Here is a 9486-nt window from a genome sequence, read left to right as displayed (position 1 = left end):
ATGCAGGATGTCACCCCCTCTCTCTATAATGCCCCATGCAGGATGTCACCCCCCCCTCTTTATAATGCCCCATGCAGGATGTCACCCCCCCTCCCTTCTCTTTATAATGCCCCATGCAGGATGTCACCCCCCCTCTCTTTATAATGCCCCATGCAGGATGTACCCCCCTCTTTATAATGCCCCATACAGGATGTCACCCCCTCTCTCTATAATGCCCCATGCAGGATGTCACCCCCTCTCTCTATAATGCCCCATGCAGGCTGTCACCCCCTCTCTCTATAATGCCCCATGCAGGATGTCACCCCCTGTCTCTATAATGCCCCATGCAGGATGTCACCCCCCTCTCTTTATAATGCCCCATGCAGGATGTCACCCCCCCTCTCTTTATAATGCCCCATGCAGGATGTCACCCCCCCTCTCTTTATAATGCCCCATGCAGGATGTACACCCCCTCTTTATAATGCCTCATGCAGGATGTCACCCCCTCTCTCTATAATGCCCCATGCAGGATGTCACCCCCCTCTCTATAATGCCCCATGCAGGATGTCACCCCCCTCTCTCTATAATGCCCCATGCAGGATGTCACCCCCCCTCTCTTTATAATGCCCCATGCAGGATGTCACCCCCCCCTCTCTTTATAATGCCCCATGCAGGATGTCACCCCCCCCTCTCTTTATAATGCCCCATGCAGGATGTCACCCCCTCTCTTTGTAAGGCCCCATGCAGGATGTCACCCCCCCTATATAATGCCCCATGCAGGATGTCAACCCCCCCATATTATGCCCCATGCAGGATGTCACCCCCCCCATATTATGCCCCATGCCTCCATACATTAAAAAAAATAAAATCAAATACTCACCTCACTCCTCCTCACCTGCTGCAGCTGCTCGGGTCCGGACTCCAGCGTCACCGGTATCTTCCAGCTCTGCGCTCCCTGTGACGGCTCAGGGGAGCGCGCGGTGGAAAGACGTTACGGCGCCCTCTGACCTGAGACGTCACAGGGAACGCAGAGCAGGAAGACAGCGGATCTGCGGAAGCATGGGGAGAGGTAAGTATCCGGCTGCCGGGGCCCTGAGCAAGCGGGAGAGAAGGGCGGGCGCTGACACCGCTCTCCTCCGCCCATAGCCCGGCGGGGTGCGCGACCGCCAGTGGCCCCTCTGCCTGCTCAGGGCCCCGGCACTTGCCCGGGTGCGCCAGGTGCTGACGCCGGCCCTGCTCTACCTTCTCTATACCGTTCATCGACCGTGAAAATCGGACAGCACTAGGATGTCTTCTGATTTTTTCCATGGACCCATACAGTTGACTGAGTGATTGCTATCTGATTCTCCAAGGCAAATTGTGCATGCTGCAAATATTTCCTCGGACCACGTGGACATGTGCACAGCTCCATAGAATAACATGGGTACGAGTGCTGTAGTTCAATATCACAAATAGCACTCGTCCGATTAAAACGGTTGTCTGAACGAGCCCTTAGACACTGTAAGCTTACACTAAACAGCCTAAAAAAGGCATCAGAATTATCCAAAGTGTTACTTTGTTCCACAAAGCAATACATTTTTGGGACAAAGTTTAGGCCACTCCTGGTTGTCCCACACTTTCTGATAGACAATGCCCCTTTTAGAAAATCATGTCTAACGTATGTAAGTATGGCACAAAGCATGAATTGGCAATAATGAAACCAAATTTCTGGTGCATATAGTTTAGTAAATCAGCCCAAATATGTTCTAAATATTTAGTATATGAATCCAAATACTGGATACAATGCAGAAGTGCTATCCTTATAGGAATAACTTCTAGGGTTGACCTTCAAGTATTTATTCTGGATGATCTAAAATGTTAGTTTTTGGGGGGCTATTTTTGGTCACAATAACTCTTTCAGTTTCTATAGACGTGGTTTTTAGTACCTAGATATATTTAGAAAAGTGTTTAGGTTATTAAAATAGGTTTCAATCGTTCACATTCATTTTTGTCCTCATTGATGTAGGAATATCTTAGTGAATCAGAACTAATCTTCCATCTGTGCAGGGAACCGTAAATCTCGCATACAGTAGTTTTCAGTTTCACAGGGTCATGCCAAATAGGGGTCTCACGGTCCAAAAATAAATAAGTGTGCTTCAACAGCAATGTGATCCCACACTTGTGTAAACCTAGTAAAAGACTTTCCAAACAAAAATCAAGGTTTAATCTATACATGTGAAAAGAAGTGTCAAGGACTTTAGTAGTGGACGTGGTTTATTACTTGTGCATCACAAAACAAACTTAACATAGAAATATCATATTCGTTTTAATGATTTTGTCATTCGCCATTATCCCTGTACGTGGGAGGTAGCTATTTTGGAGCTGAGAAAAGGCTTCCAGGTAATTCAGAACATATGACTGAGGCTGTCAGCCGTAATCTGGGAACTTCAACACTCAGAATAGGGAGAATGTGCATGAAAAAGTCATTATTGAGTTATATTCTTATGGTTACATTACCTGTAAGGCAACAAAGGTTTACAAGACAGCTACCGCTATTGAAATATGTATCACTTGTCTGCTCACAAAGGCTGAAAAAAATGTAAAGTTAGAAATTAAAGAAATACTCTGTATACCCTGATTAGTACTGGGTCTTAGAGAGGATTAGAATGTCTTTTGGTGGTCTTCGAATTCCATTGTCATACACTTTAGACATAACAAGTTTGCCTGCAGTGTCCCTTTAAATGTTCCTATACAAATGAGCTTCCTCAACAAGCTGCAATGTTCTATACATATCAATCACATCAATGAGAAGTAACATAGCGAAAGAGTGCAGAACTAAACATTTATGGCATCCCAACGTGTGATCCATATCTGGTCAACTGCAGCAATACCCACCTATGACTGGTGGGGGAAAGGAAAGAAATGGTTTTCTGGAGATTTGGGTTTTCAGGTTGCTTTTAAAGATGTATATGGTCTGAAAGTATGTGTTGAGTGAGTTTTAGGCCACGTTCACATGCGCAGTATTTGGTCAGTATTTTCCATCAGTATTTATAAGCCAAAAGCCGGAGTGGGTGATAAATACAGAAGTGGTGATGTGTTTTTATTATACTTTACCTCTGATTGTTCCACTCCTGGTTTTGGCTTACAAATACTGATGTGGAATACTGACCAAATACTGAATGTGTGAACGGGGCCTAAAAGTAAGTAGGGTGCATTGAAATTTTAGGGAGGATGATTAGAGGTGCAGATAAAATTAGATCAAGGTATTGCAATGGAGAAGGGAAAGATAGCACAATGCCTCCATTAGAGAAGACAAAAGCGCTCTTCAGTTCTTTGTAGTTATGCAGACTACTCCATATAGAGTAACTTTACCATTCCACGGAGCCCGGACATTAATGACATGGTCTTTACAGTGGCATAACTTCAAGCTCGTGTGTCCCAATGTGTAATCTCCAACAGGGTCCCAGATTATCACAAATCTTTAAAGGGGACTTGTCACAAGTTTAAAAGTGGCTAGTTTTTGCCCATATTTTATTCCTGCTGCTCCCCTGAGTATTCAGGTTTCTCGTATTTCTTAGATCCGCCATACGGTTCCAGAGATATGTCCCTTTTTATTTGCTTCTAATTTTTATGGACTTTACAAGAGGGTGTGGCTCACCGGATTGTCAGGGGCGCATCTTTAGGCTCCTCTGCGTTCTAACCCTGTGATCAACACCCCCTTATTAAAAGCCATAAAAATTAGCACTAAATAAAAAGGACTATAGCTCTGGAACTGTATGAGAGATATCAAGAAAGCAAAAAATAGAATATTCAGGGAAGCAGCGGGAATAAAAAAGAAAAAACTGCCAAATTTTGGTGACAAGTCCTCTTTAATGGTTTTGGTCTTCTTGCATGGACCAAACCAACTCCCCCCATCCTACCCGGCTCCAGGAAAAGGAGCTACTGCAATTTTTGCACCCACTATAGTCAAACCAGTGCGTCATTACACATTACAAATGTAAAATAACACTATTTGGAATCAATGCAATAATTACACAAGCTCATGCATGTTTTCCAGTCTTTTATTAAAAATATATTCCCACTGTAACAGTTATACGCAATACAAATGTTTAGTATAATAAAAACATACATATTCAAAAGTTTCAAGCATAAAACATCAATATTTGCTATATATATAAAATGGCCATATTTCCACAAATATTGCAGTGCATTTCAGACGTATTGCTTTCAAAAGTTTAATAACTCATCCTTCTTCTATTACCTATTTTAGGTCACTTGCATACATTTCAAAATGACAAAGACTATATTGCATCTTAAAGGGTTTGTCCACTCATTTTATATTAATGATCTATTCTTAGGATAGGTCATCAATATGAGAATGGTGGGGTCTGACACCCAGGACCCCCACTGATCAGCTGCTATCTCCTCCCCCAGAGGCTGGATGTCAAGTGTCAGACCCCCCAGCAATCTTATATTAATGACCTATCCTAAGAATAGATCATCAATATAAAAGTAATGAAAAACCCATTTAAATGAAAAAATGGAGTTGAAAATGATATAAGTTGTAGGGTATTTCCAGGACTTCATTTGCTTTGCACCCACGGTAACTAAACATATAACTACCCATATAACACTGTCCAGTATACAAAACCTAGTCAGATGCTTATCCAAGAACTACAACATTCTTCTACTAATGTATTAATCATCAGCATTATTGGATGTGTATTTAGGGCTCATGCTCACAGCTGTAGTATGGATCTGGGTTGTACACATCCATAACCCAGTGTCTAGCGCCTACAACCATTTTTCTGTAGAGGCACACAGGCTATAAATACTGCTACATGTTATATTATGGGGGTATTTTCCATTAGGAACCCTGCTCACAAAGACGCCACATATACAGTGTCTATGAGTCCATGACATGTGCTTATAGTGGCTCTGTGTGCCATCATGCTGCATGTATGAGCCTGCAATATGCAATTGGCTCAGTGCAGATCTGCTATTTTTTTCTCATGCCGATTCGGCATCAGAAAACAATCGCAGCATGCTGCGAGTGTATCCGATAATCGGATCATGCGCACGAATATAAGTAAAACATTGGACTGCACTCAGATGACATCTGAGAGCAGTCCGATGTACGCGGATACAGACAATGGAGAAGATGGAGAAACTAAGTTCTCCGTCTTCTCCACACCTGTGCTGCAATTCTGTCATGCGAGAGAATCTGATCACAGCAAGGTGACACTCGGATCAGATTCTGATTAGATTTTGAGCCGAGTGTCATTAGCATAATCGGCCCGATTGTCTCGCATTAGAGAATCTACGGCCGTGTGAGTGTACCCTTATATTGGAGCTTTACTCATGGCTTAAACCTATCCCAGTGACTGTTGTTGAGTGCAAAATGAAAGCTCAGAGGAGAGGGGAATCAGGGATCAGTTTGTAGATGAAGCTGCTAAATTATTATTCTAAAAGGATGAAACCCTTAATGAATATTCAGTAGTGTTATGATTTTTATTTACAAATGGAATTCAGGATGATCCTAGTGTTCTATAAGGATAATAAGCTTTTCATAGAACTGAATATATTTATGATTGCAATATAACATGTTTTGTGCAAAAATATACAGTAGAATAGCAGCATTTTGGAGACAGACATTCAAAAATTAATGATACCGAGGGGGAAAAATAGCAAAGTTGTTATATCTTTTCAGTAATGAAGATCTCCTGGACTCTTGTGATAAAGAATCGGTGGTGAAGTAAATGGAGGACGTCGGAGTTCTGACTCCTTATATGTGTGTCATTGTTACTAATCAATCTTTGGGATAAAGCAACCCCTGACTTAGCCTTACGTTTCATTTAAATACGTTTCACTTCCTGCGTCCTTCAAACCACTTACTAATCATTCGGAACATAAACCAACGCTAGTAACAATGTACCGCAGCATATAAGGATGTGTCAAGTTACCATAAGGCTGGGCCCACACAGTAATGCTTAGAGGTGGGGGAGGGGTATGCATTTTTCTAGGAATTGGATCTAAGGTCCTAAAGAGTTCAAAAGAATAAAGAAATATTTTGGATACAATTCTGAATTTGATCAAAAAAAGCATTAAATATTGTTCTGCATGAGAAAGCGCCTAGGGTACTTTTATGGTAAACTCCACTGGTTTTCTGAGCTAAAGCTAAAAGTAGATTTCGCTTAAAGTGGTATTCCCATCTCCAAGATCCTATCCCATTATATAATAGGTGTAATAATAATAATATTAGCAGATACCTCCAATTAGAAATGTAGTATAGTTCTTCTGATTCGCTATGGTGCTTATCCCATGTGCAGGGCATTGCAGTAGTTTAGGAATCCATGGTTGCAATCACTCATATGACAGTTAGTTGTTAGTGATCGTAACCATGGATATCTAAGCTACGACAATGCCCGGCATATGGGGTAAGCGACATAGCCAATCAGAAGAACTATACTACATTTCTAATTGGAGGTATTTGCTAATATTATTATTATTACACCTACTACATACTGGGATAGGATCATGGAGATGGGAATACCCCTTTAAGTTCCCAAGATAATATTTTGGTGACTTTTGAAGATTTCTGATTATTTTTGCTGTGCAAAAAAAGTGGTGTCTTATAGTTTCAGCAAGGTGGGTGGGATTTATTAAACTCTCCTGCCCACTGTGCTTATTTTACTCTGTGTAAACTGATCTGCGGTGCGTTTTTTAAATCCACAAAATATCAATTTCTAAACATTTTCCCCATAGACTTTAATGAGATGAGGAAAATCCACATATGAGTTTGTAGTGTTTTTTCCGCAGTGGAAAATGAGTAAAAACCAAATGTAATCTGCACATGAATATCAATAAGGTTTTATCAAAGCTAAACACCGGAAAGCATCCAAAACCAAATTTGGATAATTTTAATGAATGAACCCATCAGGATGTATTTCTTAGTACTGTTTTGCGAGGACTTCTGAATGTGGCTTGTAGATATCACACCATAAAAGGTTCCTTGCGGCATGGGATTATATATATTTATGTTTATACTACACAGCTTATGAGTGCTGCTCAGGTGATACAGTAACACATGGCATGGATATTTGGAGCCTGCTCCACAACGATTCCTAAACCTTAGGTACATTTTTCAGTACCAAAATTTCACTGTTCTTTAATAAAATATAAGATGACAAAGGCACAATTTTTCATGTATATATCACTGTGAATTAAATATATATGTACAAAGCTATGTCCCAAATCTAGCATCAATGAAATACACATATAAACCAATGATCATTTCTATATAGGGATTATATATTTGTGATTAACTGCACTTAGGAAACATAGAGACATATCAGCAGTTTTGCCAGTGTCTGATTCCTGAGGCTTCCACTTAGTCCACGGCCCCACTATCAGTATTTGGTCAGTATTCGGTCAGTATTTTTTCTCAGGAGTGGGAGCCAAAACCAGGAGTGGGTGATAAATGCAGAATTGGTGACGTGTTTCCATTATACCTTTTCTCTGATTGTTCCTCACCTGGTTTTGGTTCCCACTCCCTAAAAAAAATACTGACCGAATACTGACCAAATACTGATAGTGGGGCCATGGCGTTAAAGGAAGGTCCAGAAGCGCTGAGCTAAGAACCGATCTCCTTGGAAGCTGAAGAATAGCAGAAAGTCTATGAGCCCATCTTTGGTGTCAGGAGAGCAGGGCTTGGCTGACCGCTTCTGCTGCTTTACCTGTTTAGCGATCCCCACAGATCAAAACGGTTTTCTAAAAGTGCAGTTACACTTTAGATATGTCAAGAACAAAGAGCTCAATCTGCTACGGAAGGTTTCACTGTTCTTCTGCTTTCACCATTGACAGGAATACATAAAGTGGGACCTTTATCAACTATCAACTGAAAAGCTGTAAGTGCTTCTCTGAGCACCATGTAGGGTTTCATTAAAAATGTTAGACTGTTTGCTTTCTACTGCCTCTATGTATCACAATACACTGCAGACTGCAGAATAAGTTATCAGTGAAATGTTCAGTGAGTTTGCCTGATTGTAGGTAGGGTCTGTTACGGCTCATGCAGACATCAGTGCAAATCGTTCCCAACACAGAGCGCTAATGCACGGACTGGCTGCGGGTCTCCTGACCACAGGATGACGGCTTCATGTATTTCTATGAAGCTGTCACGCTTGGATCGGGAGATCCGTTTCATCCAGATAAGTCCATGCATCGTGGTCCGAGATCAGACCGAAATCCACCGACGTCTGCATGAGCCCTAACCCTTATTTTTCTTCTGCTCTTCAGCTATACTGAGGTATGACCAAATCAAAGTTCAACTTTTAAAGTCCCCACATTACAAAGGTGTTGGCTGAACGATTGCTCGGTTGACAATTATCTCTCCCAACTTCCCCATACACAGGAACTCTCCGCTCGGTCAAGCCCTCCTTTGTTCTCTATGAGGGAGCTGCAGCCAGGCAGTGGATTATCTCCAGTCAGGAGACCCCCCCCAATACACTTTAGATTGTCTGCTGAACCCGCCAATATTGGCCGGTTTGGTTGGCTGTAGTCTAATGTGTATAGAGCCTTTAACTGTTTATAAATAAACTTAGCAGATTGCTCAGAAGAAGAAAGTTAAGGGTTATAATAAAAACCATCAGTAGAGCTCACCGACGGCTTAACTTTTAATGAATTCTGCAGTCTGTTAAGTACTGTGATACTGAAGGGCTGTAGAAAGTAAATAGTCACAATTGTTTCAATTAATGGAATCTGTCACCCCCTGGGACCTATAAGACCTCTAATATGGGCATAGAGGTGATAGAAATGTGAATCTATACTTAACTGTATGGCCCATAGCAGAGGTCTGCTTGCTTTGAAATACATTTTTATTAAATTAGTTTTGACAAGCTTTGCGTCCGGGGGACGTGAAGAAATCCCCGCATATTAACTTAATTTCCATATCCCCCCCCCCTGCACGTCACAGTTTGCCTTGTACGGAAAGCGCAGTAATCCCTGCCGTCAGTGTAGCCTTGTGGAGAAGGGAACTTGTGCGCAGGCGCCAGGAAGGCAGAGTGACTCACCGGCGCCTGCACACAAGTTACCTGTTCCACAAGGCTACACTGACGGCAGGGAGAAGAGCGCCGTCTGTACAGAGGAAACAGCGCAGGTGCGGGATCGGCCGGGAACTGCACGTCACAGGGCCCTGTGCGCACGACACGAAGCTTGTCAAAACTAATTTAATAAAAAGGTATTTCAAAGCAAGAAGACCTCTAATATGGGCCATACAGGTATGTATAGATTCACATTTCTATTACCTGTATGCCCATATTAGGGGTCTGATAGGTCCCAAGGGGATGACAGATTCCCTTTAAAAGGGGTTTTCCCACGAACAAAAAATTATTTTAATCAATAGATCTTGGAATAATAATAATTTCCACAATTGGATGTGTTTAAATAAAATTCCTGTGCTGAGATAATCTTATAAATGTGCCCCTGCTGTGTCCTGTGTAATGGTTGTGTCTGACTGTACAGGGAAATGGT

This window comes from Phyllobates terribilis, unplaced genomic scaffold (genome assembly GCF_046119375.1).
Source record: "Phyllobates terribilis strain yellow unplaced genomic scaffold, ASM4611937v1 Scaffold_1__5_contigs__length_1240528914, whole genome shotgun sequence".
In the NCBI taxonomy this organism is placed as follows: domain Eukaryota; kingdom Metazoa; phylum Chordata; class Amphibia; order Anura; family Dendrobatidae; genus Phyllobates; species Phyllobates terribilis.
The sequence above is the reverse complement of the archived record's forward strand: the minus strand, read 5'-3'. Positions refer to the sequence as shown.